General features: G+C 38.2%; 2 long non-coding RNA genes across 3 annotated transcripts in view; one reads left to right on the top strand and one right to left on the bottom strand.

Moving 5' to 3' along the window:
• The window catches only part of LOC141538619 (uncharacterized), a 36,132-nt gene extending 14,833 nt beyond the window's left edge, over positions 1-21,299 (bottom strand). Inside the window, exon 1 of one of the 2 annotated variants that reach the window (XR_012481082.1) lies at positions 21,043-21,299. This is a non-coding gene — a long non-coding RNA (uncharacterized LOC141538619). Of the gene's footprint in view, positions 1-8,093; positions 9,358-21,042 lie in introns of those variants that run through there. The other variant, XR_012481081.1, reaches the window with a different exon arrangement.
• Positions 6,864-12,892, top strand: LOC141538618 (uncharacterized). The gene is made up of 3 exons (XR_012481080.1): positions 6,864-7,046; positions 7,578-7,639; positions 12,099-12,892. It is a non-coding gene; the product is annotated as an uncharacterized LOC141538618 (long non-coding RNA).
• Positions 21,300-21,332: the final 33 nt, after the last annotated feature.

Genomic DNA, 21,332 nt, shown 5'->3' on the forward strand with positions numbered 1-21,332 from the left:
AGGGTTGAAACATGCCAACCCCATGCCTGGCACCAAGGACTCTCTACCCACTAGAATCCTGTTTCCAATGCCCTCTTATCTCTACCTTCACCTTTTCCTTAATTAGACTTTAACCTTACTTCCAAATCCCATAATAAACCTCTTTTATCAATCTAGGTTTTTGGGTCTGTAAATTCCTTTACAATGCAAGGACTCTTGCGCTGCTACTAGACCTCATTTAACTCCGTATCCTTGCGCTGAATCCAAAGGGTTTGCAGGGGAGCTCTATTTGCCTCCCTGTACTCTGAACCTGCCACTAGACCTCAATTAAACCCAAGTTTCATTTAGGTACCCCAATTTACACCTCATCACTATTGTCATCTTTATTGTATTCGCTGGACCTATCCAAGAGCACTTGATGTTTTTCCAATCATTTAGATCTGACTTTATTTGTGTGGAAAGTGTTTTATAGTTTTGCTCCTTACTATAGTTTTGTTCCTGACTTTCCCTTGGTAGATAGATTCCCAAATATTTCATACTATCAACAGTTATGAACTATTGGATGGAATTTCTCTTTATATCTCTTGCTGAAACTAATAATTTTAAACTGTAGAGCTTGATATCCTTGGTCCCTTTAGAAAATAGTTTAAAACTAAGCGCCAGAAAGGATAGCTTTTTTTCTCAGGCAAAGTCATTTCACTATTATTTTTGGTTCAGAAAAGATAATTATATTCTTTTAGAAAACAGAAGCATTATATCATTTCAGTGAAAAAGTGGTCTTAATTCTGAGGTTTGCAGCTTTGTGGCTTTGCTGCTTTTCCTATGTATGGAAGCAGTGTTAAACTATTTGATAATAATCAGTTACCAGAAAATTGCAAAGATCTCAAGATTTTTTCTTGGGTCTCTGTGAAATTTTCTTCCTGTATGATGTAAGTGATGCTAAAGAATAATAAAGTCCAGTGAGCTCATCACAAGAGCAAAATTCTACCCTCTCTAGTCAGCTTTCAGCAGCTACAGAGTTCTCCTCCTATCAAAACAACTCCCAAATCAATCGTAGTCCTCAAGCATTAGTCAGTTCTTGAATTGTATATGGCATAAAGGAGCAATGAAGACAATCTCAGCCAGCTCTTTACATAGCAAAATCCTGATTTCTGATTTCTCCAATCAATTCCCAGCCACTTCAGAGCTTCCTCTAAGAAGCTCCCACAAGTAACTACAGAGCCTGTTTCCCTTCAGTCAGTCTCTCAATTGGCTCAGCCTGAAGAACAGTTCTTAATCTACCTAATTCTCCTCCGTGGTATTTCTTCCAAGCAACAGGAGGCAGTCTCTGCTTTTTCTTCTCTCTGGCTTCAAATCCCTTACATCAAACCCCTAAATTCAAAATAAAGCAACTAATTGAATATCAAAATAATTCTTTGATTTGTAAGTTTCTTAGTTGTAATCTTCAAAACCCTAAAAACAGTTTCATATAATAGGCTGAAGAACAAGATAGTATTTTAGATCTGTCAGTATTTTTGCTTCAAAAAGGAGCTGTTTTCGGAACAAATAATGATGAATGTTGGAGGGGATGTGGGAAAACTGGGACACTGATACATTGTTGGTGGAGTTGTGAAAGAATCCAGCCATTCTGGAGAGCAATTTGGAACTATGCCCAAAACGTTATCAAACTGTGCATACCCTTTGACCCAGCCGTACTACTACTGGGCTTATATCCCAAAGAATTACTAAAGAAGGGAAAGGGACCTGTATGTGCCAAAATGTTTGTGGCAGCTCTTTTTGTTGTAGCTAGAAACTGGAAGTTGAATGGATGCCATCAATTGGAGAATGGTTGGGTAAATTATGGTATATGAAGATTATGGAATACTATTGTTCTGTAAGAAATGACCAGCAGGAGGAATACAGAGAGGCTTGGAGAGACTTACATCAACTGATGCTGAGTGAAATGAGCAGAACCAGAAGATCGCTGTACACTTCAATGCTGTATGAAGATGTATTCTGATGGAAGTGGATATCTTCAACATAAAGAAGATCCAACTCACTTCCAGTTGATCAATGATGGACAGAAATAATTACACCCAGAGAAGGAACACTGGGAAGTGAATGTAAATTGTTAGCACTACTGTCTATCTACCCAGATTACTTATACCTTCGGAATCTAATACTTAATGTGCAACAAGAAAATGGTATTTACACACATATATTGTATCTAGGTTTTATTGTAACACATGTAAAATGTATGGGATTGCCTGTCATGGGGGGAGGGAATGAAGGGAGGGGGGGGATAATTTGGAAAAATGAATACAAGGGATAATATTATAAAAAAAAATTACTCATGCATATATACTGTGAAAAAAAATTCTAAATAAAAAAAAAAAGGAGCTGTTTTCAAAAAATTCCCTAAGTATTTCTATCTAATGAGATTACTTTCAGTTCTTCAACCTTTTTCTTTCCTCAAGCTCTTGTATTTGTGTTTCTTACATAGATGTCTTTTTTTTTTTTTTTTTCCCCCTTCAGCAAATAAAATTTCCTGGAATATACAGAGACACCTCAGCCCTAGCCAGATGCCCTCTCTCACTAGGGAGGATTAAGAGAGGTAGTGAAAGAATAAGTATTGTAAGGACTCACTGTCTGAAACTCACACCATACATTCATTGTAGTATGTTCTATTGAAGGTAGTGAAGGTATTGAAATGATTTGCCATTTCCTTCTTCAGAGTACTTGTTTTACAGATGAGGAACTCAAGCAAGTGGGGGTAAGTGATTTATCCAGGATTACAGAGCTAGTAAAATATCTAACACTTGATTTGAACTCATATCTCCATATGAGTTCAGTACTTTCTCTACTATTTCACCTAGTTGCCCCATACCATACATAAAGAATTTATATACTGAAAATGCTCAATCAGCCCTATTAGCTAACTGTGGCACCACTGATTGATTCAATTCAATAAATATTTATTAAGTACCAGAGATTCAAAAAGAGGCAATAAATAATCCCTATCCTCAAGAAATTTACAATTAAATGAGAGAAAATATTTGCAAACAAATGCATACAAAGCAAGTTATATACAGGATAAAAAGGAAATAATTAACAGAGGAAAAGCACTAGAATTAAGAGGGGTTATGGAAAACTTCCTATAGAAGGTGGGATTTTACTTGGGACTTAAAAGAAATCAGGGGCAGCATAACACTTTCCCTTTGAACTAAAAGCTTCCATTGCAAGATTAGCTGACTCCATTCTCTGCATTCACATTCACAAAGTTTTTAATAATATATTAGTTTAATGATTTGTGGCAATGATTCTGAGCAAATTAAATATACAACACAAGCAAGCAAGCTAAGTGGCTTGGAAAATACATTTAGTACCCATAGAAAGACAAAACCATTAGACAAGAATGCAAAAAAAAAAAAAAAAAAAGCACTAATTGGCCGAGGTGTTCCTCTTCACAAGTGATTCATGAAATTATAAAAACCTATTAGTTTAAACCTTGAAAGTAAACATTTTTTTAAATGGGTAAATGACTCCATGTATTTATCTAGTACCCATGTTTAAGCTAGAGCTTTTGTTACTTTATTCTTTATTTTTTTCAGTCACTGGAGAACATAGTAGCTGATTGGTAGAAGCACAGTTAGATAAGCTGGACATGTCTTCTTAAAACATTTCTGGAACAATTTACTTTCTTATTTTATCACTACCTTCAAGATTCATTTCATTCATACTGAGTCTGGTCCAAATTTTCACAGAAAAAAAAACAACCTCCTTTTCACCTTTTGATTTCTTATTTTTGTCCCCTGAGGGAGTTAGGAGGAGAGTGCTTCTTATAAGGCATATTAGAATCCTATAAATCATGCAAATGACTCAAGTGTTTTGGTCTGATAAATTCTTTCCAACCTACTGTGAGGCTCAGCTGCAACATGTCACAGACAATTATGCAAATATAGTATGTGGGGGAGCAAATGTGGCCTGGCAGAAAGTAGCTAGGAAAAGATGAAGAGGGTTATAGAATGGGGTCTCTTTGCTTCTTCCTCTACCTGAAAATCCAATCTGGAGCTGTCAAAGGTGCTAAATTTTGTAAGGTAGTTTGAAGCTCTAGATTATGGCTGGGGGAAACTATCAGCACTTTCATTTCTTCTGGTAATAATATGTTCCTCATCATTAATGACTGTTTTCATATTTTAATTTGTTCAGAACCAAGGATCATCTTCAAAATATGAATGTCTTTATAGTCTAAACCTATTTTCTTTTTTTTTAAATTTATTTTTTATTTTATTTTATAATTATAACTTTTTTTTTGACAGTACATATGCATGGGTAATTTTTTACAATATTATCCCTTGCACTTACTTCTGTTCAGATTTTTTCCCTTCCTCCCCCAGCCCCCTCCCCCAGATGGCAGGCAGTTTTATACATGTTAAATATATTATAATATATTCTAGATACAATATATGTGTGTAGAACCGAATTTCTTGTTGCACAGGAAGAATTGGATTCAGAAGGTAAAAATAATAGTTTACACTCATTTCCCAGTGTTCCTTTTCTGGATGTAGCTGATTCTGTTCATCATTGATCAATTGGAATTGGATTAGCTCTTCTCTATGTTGAAGATATTCACTTCCATCAGAATACATCCTCATACAGTATCATTGTTGAAGTGTATAATGATCTTCTGGTTCTGCTTGTTTCACTTAGCATCAGTTGATGTAAGTCTCTCCAAGCCTCTCTGTATTTCTCCTGTTGGTCATTTCTTACAGAACAATAATATTCCATAACATTCATATACCATAATTTACCCAACCATTCTCCAATTGATGGACATCCATTCATTTTCCAGCTTATAGCCACTATGAAAAGGGCTGTCACAAACATTTTGGCACATACAGGTCCCTTTCCCTTCTTTAGTATTTCCTTGGGATATAAGCCCAGTAGTAGTATGGCTGGGTCAAAGGGTATGCACATTTTGATAACTTTTTGGGCATAATTCCAGATTGCTCTCCAGAATGGTTGGATTCTTTCACAACTCCACCAACAATGCATCAGTGTCTCAGTTTTCCCACAGCCCCTCCAACATTCATCGTTATTTGTTCCTGTCATCTTAGCCAATCTGACAGGTGGTAATGATATCTCAGAGTTGTCTTAATTTGCATTTCTCTGATCAATAGTGATTTGGAACACTCTTTCATATGAGTGGAAATAGTTTTAATTTCATCATCTGAAAATTGTCTGTTCTTATCCTTTGACCATTTATTAATTGGAGAATGGCTTGATTTCTTATAAATTAAAGTCAATTCTCTGTATATTTTGGAGACGAGGCCTTTATCAGAACCTTTAACTGTAAAAATGTTTTCCCAATTTGTTACTTCCCTTCTAATCTTGCTTGCATTAGTTTTGTTTGTGCAGAAACTTTTTAATTTGATATAATCAAAATTTTCTATTTTGTGATCAATAATGGTCTCTAGTTCTCCCTTGGACACAAACTCCTTCCTCCTCCACAAGTCTGAGAGGTAAACCATCCCATGTTCCTCCAATTTATTTATGATTTTATTCTTTATGCCTAAATCTTGGACCCATTTTGATCTAATCTTAGTATGTGGTGTTAAATGTGGGTCCATGCCTAGTTTCTGCCATGCTAATTTCCAGTTTTCCCAGAAGTTTTTGTCAAATAATGAATTCTTATCCCAAAAGTTGGGATCTTTGGGTTTGTCAAACACTAGATTGCTAAGCATTTTTATTCACTATCTTGCCCTGTGAACCTAACCTATGCCACTGATCAACTAGTCTATTTCTTAGCCAATACCAAATGGTTTTGGTGACTGTTGCTTTATAATACAGTTCTAGATCAGGTACAGATAGACCACCTTCACTTAATTTTTTTTTTCATTACTTCCCTTGAAATTCTCGACCTTTTATTGTTCCATATGAATTCTGTTGTTATTTTTTCTAGGTTATTAAAATAGTTTCTTGGAAGTCTGATTGGTATAGCACTAAATAAATAGATTAGTTTAGGGAGTATTGTCATCTTAATTATATTTGCTCGGCCTATCCAAGAGCACTGAATGTCTTTCCAATTATTTAAATCTGACTTTATTTTTGTGGCAAGTGTTTTGTAATTTTGCTCATATAATTCCTGACTCTCCTTTGGTAGATATATTCCCAAATATTTTATACTATCGACCGTTATTTTGAATGGAATTTCTCTTTGTATCTCTTGCTGTTGGATTGTGTTAGTAATGTATAAAAATGCTGAGGATTTATGTGGATTTATTTTATATCCTGCAACTTTGCTAAAATTCTGAATTATTTCTAATAGCTTTTTAGCAGAGTCTTTGGGGTTCTCTAAGTATACCATCATGTCATCTAAACCTATTTTCTTTGAACTTTTTAAACATGAAGCCCAGGAAATAGGAAGGGGATAGAAAGGGTTGGGACAGGGGAAGGGAAGGCCACAATTTTTTCTTGTCCTTTTCTAATATTTAAGAAACATAAAGAAAGGGGAGAGTAGCAAATTTCAAATGAGAGAGCTTCCTGAAAAACGAGAAAAAAAAAAAAAAAAAAGAGAGAGAGAGAGAAAAATAGGGTCATTCCAGATATAAATCATCATAAATTCATATAACCATGGAATAATAAATTTGGAAAGATTCTTGAGGATTATCTAGTCCAACTCCTCTCATTTTATAGATGAGAACACTGAGTCCCCTATAGATGAAGTAATATATTGTTATAGATTAAGACTTGATTTGGGTCAGGCTGGCCTAGAAGTTCAAATTAGAGAGTGGAACAAAATGAAATACTGATATGACATCTAACAGGTAACAATAGCAGGTTTAATTAGCCACAGTACGTATAAGACACTTCAAAGAACACACATTAGCTTAAATAGGCACAGTCCCCTTGTCTCCAAAAAGAATAAAGTCAGAACAGTATGGCTCACATCACAGACTTGTAGCAGTCCGTCATTAAGTCTAAGAAGCACGGATGGTTCACTGGAGTTTTAGTCCTTCTGGACATATCATGTCTCAGCCACAGTTTCCTCATCTTTGATGGGGGGAAAAACAAGTCCAATTTATGTGGTAAGGATTTTGGTGGGTCATGTTCCTGTCACATGTGGCGAAACAAACCTAACTAATTATTGCCAAGCGATAAGACTTGAATCGAGGTATCTTGATTCCAAGTAGGGATGGCAAAAAAAGAAAAGGATACTCATGGATTCATCTTTCCCTTTTCCTTCCTAACTCAACCAGCAAATATGCATCATTTGTTTATTTTTGTGTTGGGGGATTTTCTTCTTTTTAAATCATTAGGAAAGATTTCACAATTTAAAAAAATATATATATAACACCATCATTTGTATCTCACTTTCCCTACAATCACCTGAATATAAATCCCTCCATTTTAGTGTAAACCCAATTTCTTCTTTTTCTGTTTTCAGTCAAGAGAAAGATATTAGGCACTTTCCTCATAATGACCCTTCTTCCCTCATACATTGACAATAATCTTCAGCATATAATAGACCAAGAGAAATAATCTTCTTTAAGATTAATTCTATCTTTCTAACAAAAAATTATAACCAGGTTTGATGATTTTTCTTCCCTTTATCCTAGAGATATATTGTCTTTAGAAGACTGCTTTCACTTGGACAAGAGAGAAATGATATATACACAGGGTGAGTTTTAAACAATCTGTTTCTTTCCTATGTGATTGACAGAGAAATCTCTGGAATGATTTTGGGGGGAAAAGCAAATAATTGTGATCTGATTTTTCACTTATTTTTAAGACTTAGAACTTCCAGCATTATAAATGACAGATATTTGCATAGACATATATTAGATACAAACACAGATACACAGCTTCAAAAACATATATGTTGGATATAGAACCAGGATGTAAGAGCAGCAAGATAAAGTACAGCAGAACTGCCCTTCCCTCCTGTCCCTCCCCAAAATGATAACATTTCCAAACAGATTTAGCTAATGTAACAAAGCAAATCTTGTTCAGAAAATTCAAGACAAAAATCACAGTGAGTTATTTTTCCAGCCCAAGTTGGCAGAGGGAGACAAATTCAGTGTGTGCTGACACCGAGGACGAAATCTGTCCAAGAATAGCCAAAGGGAACATACCAGGACAAGAAAGCTGTTCATCAGTGCAAGAAGTCCCAAATCCAGCACAGACGGATCTAAATTTGTGTAGATGCAGGAATAGTTGCAAAGTGTCAGCTCTGCTACTCCCTATCCATTTTTCCAGGTCACAGATTTAGGGTGAAGAGGGGACTGATATCTGGAAATTGTGTTCCAGCAGGAGGAACAGTTGCCAGTCCTAAGCTGTGCACTGTATAAGAGCAAATTCTGAAGCAAGAATCAGCTATCTATGTAGCTCTAACTTCAGGAGTAGAGAGGATTCTTAATTACAACTTCTAACTTGGTCTGAAGCCTGCGGTGCTTCAGGTCAGAAAGCCCAAGCCAAAAGGGAACTTGCAGTTCTACCACCCTGAACTAGCATTCTTTTCCAGCTGACTAATCACTATTGAGTCCAACTCCATGAGCTGAGCAAGTCCACAGTCATGCTGCTCAGACAAAAACCCAAGTCAGGAACTTGCAAAGCTCAGACCCGGATGACAATGCCTTTGACTGGGCATCAGATTACTTTGTGAGCACAGAAAGCTTGCAGATCCCCAATCTGAACTACTCCTGAGGTCAGGGAATAATATAATACTCAACATCCCAATATGCCAGATAGCCAATAAGAATTTTTAAGTACCAACTTTATGCTAGGCATTCTGCCAAATGCTGGAGATACAAAGATAGTCAAAAGGCAGTCCAGGTGGCAACATGTAAACAACTATGTAGAAACAAGATTAAGTATAGAATAAATTAGGGATAATTAAAAAAGAGAGAGAACGCATTAGCATTAAGGGGGAACAGAAAAGAGTTTTTCCAGAACTCCTTGACACTTAAGCTGAATTTTGAAGTAACAAGGGGAAGAAAGGAAGTGAAGATGAGGAGGGAGAGCATTTCAGGCATGGGAGAGATGAAGTATCTTGCTTGAGGAAGAACATGGAAATCAGTTACACTGGATTGCAGTAAAGGAGGGAGATGGGAAAGGATGAATTATAAGGTAAAAAAGACTAAAAAGGTAGTCAAAGAGACAGGTTATGAAAGGCTTTAAAAGCCTAAGAGAGGATTTTATACTTGATCTGGTGGCAATAGGGAATCCTTAGAGTTGACTGAATGAGGAGAGGGCTGTGAGATGGTCAGACTTTGGAAAAAATATAACTGCTACTCTTTAAAATTAATTTTTACTGATATCTTTTGTTTTTTACATCACTTTTATTTTCTTCCACACTTTTATTTCTTCACCTCTATCCCTTCTAATAGAGAAGAAAAAAAAAAAAAAGTCCCCAAACTAACCAATATTTTTTTAAGTTAAATTTTTTAAATTTATTTTTTTAATTAATTTTATAATTATAACATTTTTGACAGTACATATGCATGGGTAATTTTTTACAACATTATCCCTTGCACTCCCTTCTGTTCCAAATTTTGCCCTCCTTCCCTCCACCCCCCCTCCCCTAGATGGCAGGCATTCCCATACATACTAACCAATATTTTGACAAAGCATACAATGTTCCACACTCAGTCTGTCCACAATGAAAATACATTCTTATATCTTTTCTTGGAATTTCAGGCATGGCCATAATAATTACATAACATTGTTCTTTGTAGTTGATCTTTCTTTTTACACTGTCATAGTCATTTCATTTTTCTGGTTTTGCATACGTAAGAGGGCAGGCACAAAGTTGCCCTACCTACTTCTAGATGACTATCAATCCAGTACTTAGAGAATAACAAATTCCCTGATTCCAGTCAGCCATAAGTGACCACACTGAAAAATTCAGTCCTTTGAGGTGAGAAAGAAATATACTAATTGGCTACTGAGCCGGTTTAATGGAATGACCTGTGTTCTAATTTCTTTCAACTCTTAAAGTGGTATTCTGTAACTTAATATTTTCTAAAAGGGAAATGTTTTATGTTTTGTCTTAACCTCTTGACAAAGTATAATCATTGCCATTTATTTACTTTGCTAACTTTTTTTTTGATTAATATGCATATGTGAGAATCTTTTATGTTAGGTTATTTCATTATGTGTGTTAAGACATAAAACTTGATTTTTCATTGTACATAGAGTACTTGTTGTTCTCTACTTTAGGAAGACCCTAACCATGAGCTAAAACCTAAGTTTTTAGGAATGCCAAAGCAGGGAGTTTAACAAACCAATGAGTATGAGAAAAAGAGTCTGATGCTTCTTTTAAGGTGGCCAGGTTCCCTGAGGACTGAACTTAGTCCGAATAACATTTGGGGGTCCATGGGAAAGGCCCCTTTTAGGGGCCACAACAATTCAACCCTTAGTAGGCTGGGGATTTGTCTGAGATCTAAAAGGCTGAGTCCAATCAAGTGCATTATTTTTTGGGGGGTGACCCTACATATGTTTGGCAATCATCTAACTTAACTTTCTGTTTTTGTGAATTAAAGCTACTTTTCCTATCATCATATGATATAGAGCCTCTGCTTAGATTGCTGTATCCTGTGCATTGGCAGGAATCCACTGAATCCAAAGAATCCCTTATGTGTCCCAGAGGAATCTGGGAAGATTTGTGTGAACAGAGATTGAGTGAAATGAACAGAACTGAGAACAATATACAGAATACAATAACATTATAGAGAAAAACAACATTGAAAGGCTTTAAAAGTCTGATCAATGCAATGATAAACCACAAGTCCAAAAAAATAAGAGATGAATCATATCACTCACCTCCTAAAAGAGTTGAAAATGCAAAGTGCTGATTTTCAAATTTGACCAATGTACTAGACTATGCAGCTAAGTATCAAGGGTTTTATTTTCTCTTCTTTTTAATCTGCTTAATTGAGACAAAGTATGGAGTGTCAGATTAATACCCCCCCCCAAAAAAAAGAAGAAAAAGAAAAGAAATGGATGGATATGCTATGACATAATACATTTATTTAAACTTAATTTATTCTTTTGTAGTGATGCTGAATTAAAATTCAGGCACTGAACCACCCTGCCAAAGAGGAATAATAAAAATACACTGCATGATTTTACTGTTAAAAAAAGTATTTCAATATGCTGTTTTGATGGAGTAAAATAGCTACTGATATTATTGTTATTGGGGAAGTACTTATCAAAAAAATTTATTGTGATAAGGCCAAAGGGCCTTCTTTGCTGTATATTATCTATAATTTATATTTTAATGTATGGATATAAAGGGGTGTGTGTGTGTGTGTGTATGAAAGCTTCATACTACATTGGGCCAAGCAAAAACAAAAAGAGTAAGGGCATGTGCAGAAATCATGAAAAGGATCCCTTGGACATTTTATTTTTTGATTAGAGACCTAGAATGTAAATTGAGATCAGTGTTTACTGATTACACGGGTAACTGCAACTACAGCTTTGTGTTGTCAAGAAACATAATGAGATTGCCTCAGGAGCAAACATTTTGTTCTGCCACAGATGGAATGTCCTTTCCCTCCCTTCCTCTTTCCCTACACCCTTACCCCTCTTCTCTTTCTTTCACTTTCGCTCCTTTTCTTTCCCTCTTTCCTCTCTCTCTCCCCTTCTTTCTCTCTCTGTCCTTCTGTCCCGCTCTCCTTTCTGTTTCTCTCTCTTCTCCCTCCCTTTTTTTCTCCCCTCTCTTTCTCCTCTTTCTCTCTTCCCTCTCCTTCAAAGGCATTTTCTTCTGCCTTTAATAGGATGAGAATTTCTTTTTTTTGAGAGAGGTTAAAACATTGTGTGCATGAAGAGGATCTAAGAGAGCAAGAGTCAAGGAAGAAGGAGAGGGTGGAGGAGGAAAGAATAGTGATGGGGCTTGAGGAAAGGCTAATACATTCTGACACATGCACCATTAGAAGCCTACAAATAGAAGTGACATCACATGTCTCCCAGCTGCTGCTTGCTTTTCAAAGTGATATAACACAGAGGCTCACTGAAAAGACTTTACATGTAAGCTGATGAGCCAAATATAGAGCATGCTTTCTAGCACTCCATCAGCTTCTCATAATTTATCACCAACCTTTGCTGTTTTTTCCTTTCTTTCTCTTCCCTTTCCCCAGCTCTTGCCGGCAGATGTTGCTGTTAAATCAGAGGCAGAGAACATATCTGAAGCACAAAATTCATCACAGACCAACTGGCTCTATTGACAGCAAATATGACAATCTCCTCTATCTGCTGATGCGCCCCAATGTGAGGTCTTGCCAAGCTGTCACACCAACCTCTCCTGTTCTTTTGCACATATAAGCAATCTATCAAAGACTGACAGATGCAGAATACTCTAGAGAAGCTACAATTGTTGATCTGACCCAGATGAGCCTCTTAGACAAGAAAAACTCCTCCTGAGGAGCAGCCTCTGAGAATTTAAGCTTGTTATTGTTTACTCTCTGTAATTTGTTACCTAGTTATAAGGGGTTTCACAGAAAAGTTCTGTCTGTAAAATACAGGAGCCAATAGGGAAGAAAAAAGAAGGGGCCCATTATAAATCATACTCTGAAAATTTTATCTCATTTAATACTCAAGAACATTGTGATCTCCTGAAGATCCTGTTATTAAAAAATAAAAATAAAAAAACAACAAAAAAAAATGATTTAAGACAATGCCAAAGGACTTATGATGAAAATGTTATCCATCTCTGGGGGTATATGTGATAGAATCTGAAAGCATTTTTTTTTCTTGTTTTGTTTTTTGGGTTTTTTTTTCCCTTGGGGGAAGATATTCTGTGTTTTCTTTCACAGCATGACTCATATGGAAATATTTTGCATGACTACATATGTACAACTTATATTAAATTGCTTGCTTTCTCAATGAGGTAACCAGGGAGGGAAGGAAAAATAAAATTTGAAATTCAAAAAAATTTTAAAAGAATGTTAAAAATTGTTTTTACATGTCATGGGGAAAAAATTAAAAAATTTTAAAGACCCTGTTATTATCTCCATTTTAAAGCTGAAAGAAAAGATAATCAGAGGTTAAATTACTTGTTCAGGGATCATATAACCAATAAGTATCTGAGACCAGATTTGAATTGAGATCTATCTGTAGGCCTAGACACTTTCCATGTCACCACCTAGCAGCCCAATGCTTGCTACCACTTAATTCCTTTGTCAAGTATGGTGTGGATTTTTACCTGGTCTCTAGATGGAGACCATATATTACTGGTTTAAATAGTGGTAAAAACTGGGGGTCTTAAGACTATACTTCTCAATAATTACAGAATCTCAGAAAACATCTCATTTACTATTGTAATATCTCAAAAAAATTTTTTTCAATACCTCAAAAAGCTGTCATCTTGTTGTGCCAGTTCCCTTTTATTGTCCTGACTCAGTTTCCCTAATTGGTCCTGTCTCAGTTTTCCTAATTGTTCTGCCTCAGTTTCCCTAATTGATCTTGCCTCAGTTTCCCTAATTGATCTTGCCTCAGTTTCCTTAATTGTTCTGCCTCAATCCCCTTAGTTGCAAACCCTCCCCCAATCCGGTTCATTAAGACTGGTATAACTCAAAGGTATAAATTGTCAATGTGTAAACTCAAAAAGGGGGAGTCCAGACTTTTTGGCTCTAAACTAGATACATCTTTAACTCCCAGTTTGTTAGAATTTATAGTCCTAGCCCCCAACCTGTCAGAACCGGATTGATAGTTCCTGCCTAGAGATTCCTGCTCACCAGAGTTTGGACTACACCCCCTCTGTCCCCCTCACCCCACCCCCTTTGTTTAGCTACTGTGTATAAATATGATTAAGAACTCACATTTGCTGCTGAATGCTTTGGACATCAGCCCTGGGGACATCATGTCCCCAACACAATCTCTCCCTTTCAATAAATTATTAAAAACTCTTTAATCTCTATCTTGCCTCAGTTTCTCCAGCATTACACTCTCAAATCTACTTTAAAAGTGTGCTCTATAGGGGGCAGTTAGGTAGTGCAATTGATGAGTGTTGGGGTCCCTTTAAGATTCCTTTCTAATTGCCCAACCCATGACTGACCTTGATTCACAAATCCTGGTCAAAGGCACCCTTTGAATATCCCGGCCCAGCCCCCGCCCTCAGCTCAGCTTCCCCCAGCCCTCATCTGATCTGAGCTAACTGAAAAGCCCGCCAAGAACTTAGGGGTACCGCCCATCATCTTTTGGGTATAAAAGAGGTGAGCCGGAACGCCCTCATTGCAGGAGCCCTCCCAGCCAACATATGGTATCCTTCCAGCCATGTAAGGGTTCCTGCCCGCCAGAGGTCACCTTCGGCCCTGGTGTCTTTCTTACTGAGCTTTACTTCCAAATTCCTACAATAAACCTTTTATTTATCAATCTAGATTTTCGGGCCTGTAAATTCATTTTACAGGGGACACTGCACCTCATGGGATTATCTATATGCCGAGAAATGGGGTTCCCCCTTTCCTTTCCCTCATTACAGTGATTAGAGAGTACCAATCCTAAAGTCAGGAGGACCTGAGTTCAAATCTGACCTCAAACACTTAACACTTTCTAGTTATATGACCCTGGACAAGTCACTTAACCACACAACTGCCTCAGAGGGAAAATATATATATGTTCTATGTTCCCCAGTTAGAGAAGAAATATATAAAGCCAGAGTTTCTGGGTGGAATGAACCTCCATTACAAATCCCAAACTCAGAAGCTAAAGTGAAGGAGGCTTGGAACTAAAGCACTAAGTGCTTAGTTCACATTGGCAATATCTTATGGGTGCACATCATTCCTTGCCTTCTTGGATGAGACTATTACGCTTGCTTGAAGTGTAAATTCAATCTTGTCTAAGGGACCTAATAAACAAAGAACAGTCTGGCATAAGTTTTCACTAAATAGAACCCCTGCCCAAACCTAAACTCCCCAGTGTTTACAGTTAACAGGGAAAGAAAGAAAAATCAGTCAAGGGCTGCAGTCTGGCCTCAGGCTTATTTAGGAAAGTATATATTTAGGAGGTCATCTTTGGGGATAGAACTAAGGAAATAGTGCCGAATGGAGGAAGGCCACTTACCAACAAAAAAGTCATCTTGAAAGTCACCTTAGAGTTTTCAAGAGAAGAAATCCAAACTTATTAACAAACATATAAAATAATGGTCCAAATTGCTTATAGTTTTAGAGATTCAAATTAAAGCAATTCTGAGGTTCTATCTCATACCTATTAGCTCGATAAATTATTAGATGACAGTTAAAAAAAAAAAAAAAAAAAGGCATACTAATGCCTTAAAGCAGTTTGGAATTATGCTGACAAATGACTCACCTGTGCATATCCTTTGACTCTGCAAAACCACCACTAGGCAAAAAGATCGAAAAAAGACAATAAAGACTCAAAAGTACAAAAATATTTTAGCAGCTCTTTTTGATAGATCAATGAACTGGAAAACTAAAAATTTTACTTGAATTCAGGGCTGGTGCTCTATCCACTGTGCCACGTAGCTGCCCTTTTTTTTTTTTTTTTTTTTTTTTTTTAACAGTTTCCTTTGTGTTTGGATTATGATGACTTGAAGTGAGTATAAATAGTGATTTGTTTCAGGTCTGGCCAGAAATTTTAAGGGTTTTCCTCTCCTGATAGGATTTTTACAAGGTACTTATGCACTTAGTTCACACCTTTAAAGGAGTTCAAACCTTTAAGGGAGTTTACACCTTTAAAGGCGTTCATTCATTGGTCCACACATTAAATTCACACTTTAAAGAGAGCATACTTTTAAGGAGCTCCCACAAGCTCAGGGAGTACCCACAAGCCCATTCTCTGGGAAGATATAAAAAGCCAGGATTGAGTCAAGGGGAGAACTTCAAGGAAGCTTGAGAGAGCCAGGATTTCAGTGGGGAGATTTGCAAGTCTAAAGGAAAAGCCTGCTCGTGGACTTCAGGGAGATTCACAACACAGAAGCCCACAAGCCCACTCTTGGAGGTAGAGTCTGATTCCCACACTCTAAGAGATTCGGAGTCAAGATTTCATTCCAACTTGGATATTTATGCTGGCTGGAGATACTCGGACAAGAGCTCTTAGGAACCAAAATGAGAGAGAGGCCTCTAAGAAAGCGAGCTGAGCCCCAAGTGAAGGAGACAAGACTTGAAGAAGAAAATAAAGGATCTGAAGATAAGATTTGGAAAGAGACAGTAAAGGACTTTAACTCCTGGCTGCATTTTGGGATTATTGAACTGAACTGAAAGAAGGCTGCCTCCAGAAGCTCAAGAAACCTGCCTCCAAAAGAAATCTGCTCCCAGAGAACAATCACAATTTAGATAAACAGAACATTACACTCTCCCAGATTGATTTTTTTGTGAAGACAAATTAGACCATCTTTGGCTTAAGCTTCTAATTCTTCTCTTCCCTTATATTACTGAATAGATGTTGCCTAAGACAAACTGAAACTTGGGAAAGACTTAGCTTAAAAAAATCAAAGTCTCCTACTACATGGGATCAGACCCATGTCTTGCCACTGAATTCTGATGATCCTAGAGGAAAGAGTGAGGCTGATTGACAACTTTGCACAACTCTGCCTCATTCAGATCCAAATCACTTGCAAGTCAAGATATCACTATATTGCTGTCATTGGTCCTCTATACAACAACAACAAGAAATCACTGAACAAATTGTGGTAAATTAAAATGATGGAATATTATTGTACTGTAAGAAATGGTTAAAGGAAATGTTTCTGAGAAACCTGGGAAGATACAAACTGACAGAGTGAAGTGAGCAGAACCAGGAAAATAATTTACACTATAATAACACTATAAAGAGAAACAACTCTGAAATACTTCAAAAGGACTGATAATGAAGCATTCTGCCAATCTCTTAGGTAAAGGAATCAAGACAAGCTGGGTTTTTCTGCTTGGAGTCGGAATCTGGGCAACTACCACCAGATTGCTTAGTAGGGGTCTGTATCAATAAACCTGATGCTATTACATCTCCTAGTTGATAAGTCATACATTGTCTACCTGTATTAGTGGCTGGGATATTATCTACACATTCCCCAGTTTCCCACATCAATGTATGGATGGACACTGTTTTGTAAGTATTCTCAGGAGGTGAAATGGTCAAGCCTACTGTGTCTGGAGGCATAGGCTAGAGAGGAACAGATTTCACCTCTCCAGGGGTTATCTCAATTGTTCCAGCTGCATACAACTTTTAACTTCCTTAATTGTAGTCCCTTTGTCCCATCAGATTGCTTCCTGGCTGATTCATCATGTCTGGGTAGAGTCTAGGCACTCTCTGGGTGTAGCATTGGCTGCCATCATGCCCCAAGTATTTTTTGCCTGGGTCCCTGGGCTGAGCTCCTCATCCTGTTTCCTTGAATCAGTCTACACTCTGATGCCCAATGGAAGCCTCTGTTGCATTTTGGACATGGAGTATTGGGTCTTGTTCTCCCACCCTGTTTTCTCACTCTGTCTCTATGCCAACATTGAGCTTTCAGATGCCCTACTTTACCACATTGAAAGCATTGACGAGTCTCTCTGGAAGTCCCTTGCCAAAAGGGACCCTGTCTTCCTATGTTGGGATCTTGGGAAGTCTGCATCATAGCCTGGCTATAAAAGGTATTTGTGTCCACTGGGCACAACATCTTATGATCTCCTCTAAAGGAGCATCCCTATGTAGTCCTAGTATAATCCTTCTGCAAACCTCATTAGCATTTTCTTTAGCAAGTTGCCTTATAATGTCTGTTACTGTATTTTCACCATTAGTCCGTATGACAGCTGTCTGAAAACATCCTACAAAATCAGCAAAGGATTCATTTGGCCCTTGTACAATTTTTGTGAAGGTTTCGCCCTTGTTGTTTTTACCGGGGAGAAAAACCCATATTTTGATTGCAGCAACAACAATTTGCTCATATGCTGCTAAGGGGTAATTAATCTGTGCTGAAGAGTCTGCATAAGAACCTACACCAGTTAGTTGGTCATAGGTGATTGAAGTATTAACTCCACTTTGCTATTTTGTTGGGTTTGTATCCTAGAGAGTTCACTATATTCAAAAGGCCACAACAAGTTTTGTCCAGGTTCTAAGCATTCCTTGCTATAGATTTCCAGTCACTAAGGGGTTAAGACTTTATAAGTCAAATTCTGTAATAACATCTTCACATAAGCTGATGTAGCCCCATAAAGAGTGCAAGCCTGTTTAGGTCTTTGAGGATTTCTATTTCAAAAGGATTGTATCTTCTACTTTCTTGACCTGAAGAGTTAAACTGTTGAATCACAGGATACATTTCTATTTTCAAATCAGCTAAATCCTGCCCTTCTTCTGTGGCTTTAAGTAGTGCCTTTTGCAATCTAGTCATTGGGGGGGGGGGGTGATTGCTGGGGGGAGGTGCTGGTGATGTCACCACCCCTCCCACTCCTCCTCCTCCCTCCATCCTGGAAAGTGAAGTTGATGGGGGCATGTCAAGAACAAGTTCCAGTTTAGGGTTGAATTTGTCTGGACAGAGGGAGAATTACCAGGCCCTTCACTAAGCCCTTCATCTTCACTTAACTCCACATACCCTCTAGTGATATATCACACTTCCTCATCTGGCTGTTCTGAAAACTTTTCTTTTTTCTATAACTTGCAGGATTCTTTAAAGCGAATTGTATTATGCTGTATATATAGAATATTTCTTTGGAGATTGAATGAGGACTTTTGTCAATGTAGTATTCACATAAATGTTCTCCTACCAGCTTACAATTATCTAGCCCTATTTCTTCTTGTTCTAATGTACCCAAGAGTTTAGCCCCCTGATCATCATAAGCATGCTTCCTATAGCACCCCCTCGGGGTGGGGGTGGGGGTGGGGCTGGGGGAGAATCTTTTCCTAACATCTGCCCCATTTCAGCTAGAAAACAAAAGTTACTAGTTTAGCCCTTAATAAAGTAAATTCCCTATTTGTCTATTAAAATACTCACCCTATTTCCTGGTCTCCAAAGGCTTCTTCAGTGAAATTAGAGTCATGGGTTCTGTGTTAGTCACCAAATGTGATGACTTCTTTAGCACCCTGGATACCTTAGAATCAGACTGAGTCAGGATAAGCAAAAACCTTTATTCTTGGTCTTTAGCGGTAGAAGTGAAGGGGAAGGAAGCAGAATCTCCGCCACCTCACCTCTTCATCTCCCGCCCTGAGTGAGTCTGGCTAGTCTCACTCCAGCTCCTAGTCCCTCCCACAATTCTCTGTAGACACCAAACGATTGGGCCAGCACAGGAGAGTGGCAAGGGCCATTTCGCAGGCATATTCTTATAGAGTATTGTCCAATCGGTCATTAGCCTCAAGTGCTTGATTGTTCAACCTCAGTACATTGACTCAAGAGTTTCAGCCCTCTACACACATCCATCATAAACCCCTTCCATTGTTCTTTGAATGATTCTCAATTTTAATTTTTCAGCTAATAAAAATAATTCCCTCAAAACCCAGCCTATAAGTCACGTTATAAAGGACTCACAAAGTAGGGGAGTACCCACAGGGACTTCCTGTGCAGATGGACTGGCAGGAATTTAAAAACATTGGCTAGTCTGGTTCTGATGATAGCATTGGTTAGTCAAGGTAATAAAACGGAGCCCATGAATCTAAGAGAGACTGTTCTAAGATAGACAGAAAAGAGTAGGCTTGTAGACTGGCCCTGTTTAGAATGGTCTTGAAGATTATGCTTGATATAGAGAACCTTTGGGTTCGACTACCACAAGTAGGCAAATTACACCAGAAAAAAACAGAAATAACAATACTTCCACCTGCTGGAAATGTTTCAAATGCTAAACTTTGTCTGCATAACATAAACACCAAGGAGAGATGAAGATAGGTACAGAGACTTACCTGAGGGAATTAGGTTTTTCAGGAGGTACTTGGATTTGGAGATAGAGAATAAAAGGCTGTGCTTTGTGCCTCAAAGGCAATGCCTCCTAGTTTAGACACCAGCTCTCACAAGAACTTAAAATCTTTTCCTCCATTCATCAGTAAGTCAGTGATATTATTAAGGCATTTTGTTAAGATTTTAATGGGGGACAATATACAAACAATAATAACTAGCTTCACTCAGCCCTTTGGGGTTAGAAAATTACCTTACAAACGTTATCTCATTTTATCCTCACAATGACACTGAGAAGTGGATGCTATTCTTTTTTTTTTTTTTTTTTTTTTTTTGAGGCTGGGGTTAAGTGACTTGCCCAGGGTCACACAGCTAGGAAGGGTTAAGTGTCTGAGACCAGATTCGAACTCGGGTCTTCCTGACTTCAGGCTCTATCCACTGCGCCACCTAGCTGCCTCTGGATGCTATTCTTATTTCCATTTTTTACTGCTAGGAAAACTGAGACAGATTCTGGGTCGGAGGTCACTTGCAGGCCTCCTGTTGCGACAACAAACCACCAAGCCTTTCCCGCCCACATATACAATGTGGAGGTTCAAAGGAGATCTCAAAAGAGTGGGGTTTCAGAGAGGGTTGCAGGGATCTCAAATGAATTTGCAGGCTTGAACCCATTTCCAAGTCAAAGGGCAAAGTTTATCGTAATTATAATGCCAGTCGAAGCGGGCTAAGTTCCAAAAGAATACAGCAGAGAACCAGGAGCACGAGGACACATTTAGTGGAAAAAGAGAGAGAGCCCAGCGCTTCATGTCACTTGTTTGCTCATTTTTATGGCTTATAGGGAGATTTGAGGGGTGATCTATTTATTCACTGTTGCCCCAGGAACTTGGCTTCCTCCGACGCTCCGCAATGTACTCTGCAGCCAGGGGGTCCCAGGACTAACACTTCCCTAAAGTCTGAGGGAAGAAATGGAGAGCCACGCATTCCTAGGACCTCAGGTTCATGGCGCCGGCTGCCTAGAAGCACACCCCATTACATATACACAAGCACGGCTGTCTGCCAACATCACTTTATTTGATCCTCACAGTTCTGAGAGGCAGATGCACAATTATCCCCATTTCTCAGAGGAGGAAACTGAGTCAGGCACTCACACAGGGTCACTCCACTAGTGGAGTTTGGGCAGAATTCGAACTCGGTCTTTCCACAGCAGCATCCTAGCTGCCTCTCAATCCTGATTAGTAATCCCATAAAGTGATCACCCCTATTTCATTTCTCACCATTCGAAATTATGTGTCCAGTCCAGAAGAAACATGAAGTTACCTTCAGAGTAAGGTCCCTGCCTGAGAGTCCTTCTTCACACTAATTAAGACACGGCTGCCCAGCACTCCCCAACTCTTTTGCTTTCCCGACTTCCTTCTCTGTTTAGCATCAGAAAGGGGGTGGGGAAAACATTTACAAATTACTCTCATCGCAATAACAGCCATTAGATGAAGTATGGCCCTTTAAGACCTTGCTGGAGGACCCACTCAAGGACGAGGGCGGCGCTCTCTCTTCCCTTTTCTATGGT

Source organism: Sminthopsis crassicaudata, chromosome 4, assembly GCF_048593235.1.
Source record: "Sminthopsis crassicaudata isolate SCR6 chromosome 4, ASM4859323v1, whole genome shotgun sequence".
Taxonomy (NCBI): domain Eukaryota; kingdom Metazoa; phylum Chordata; class Mammalia; order Dasyuromorphia; family Dasyuridae; genus Sminthopsis; species Sminthopsis crassicaudata.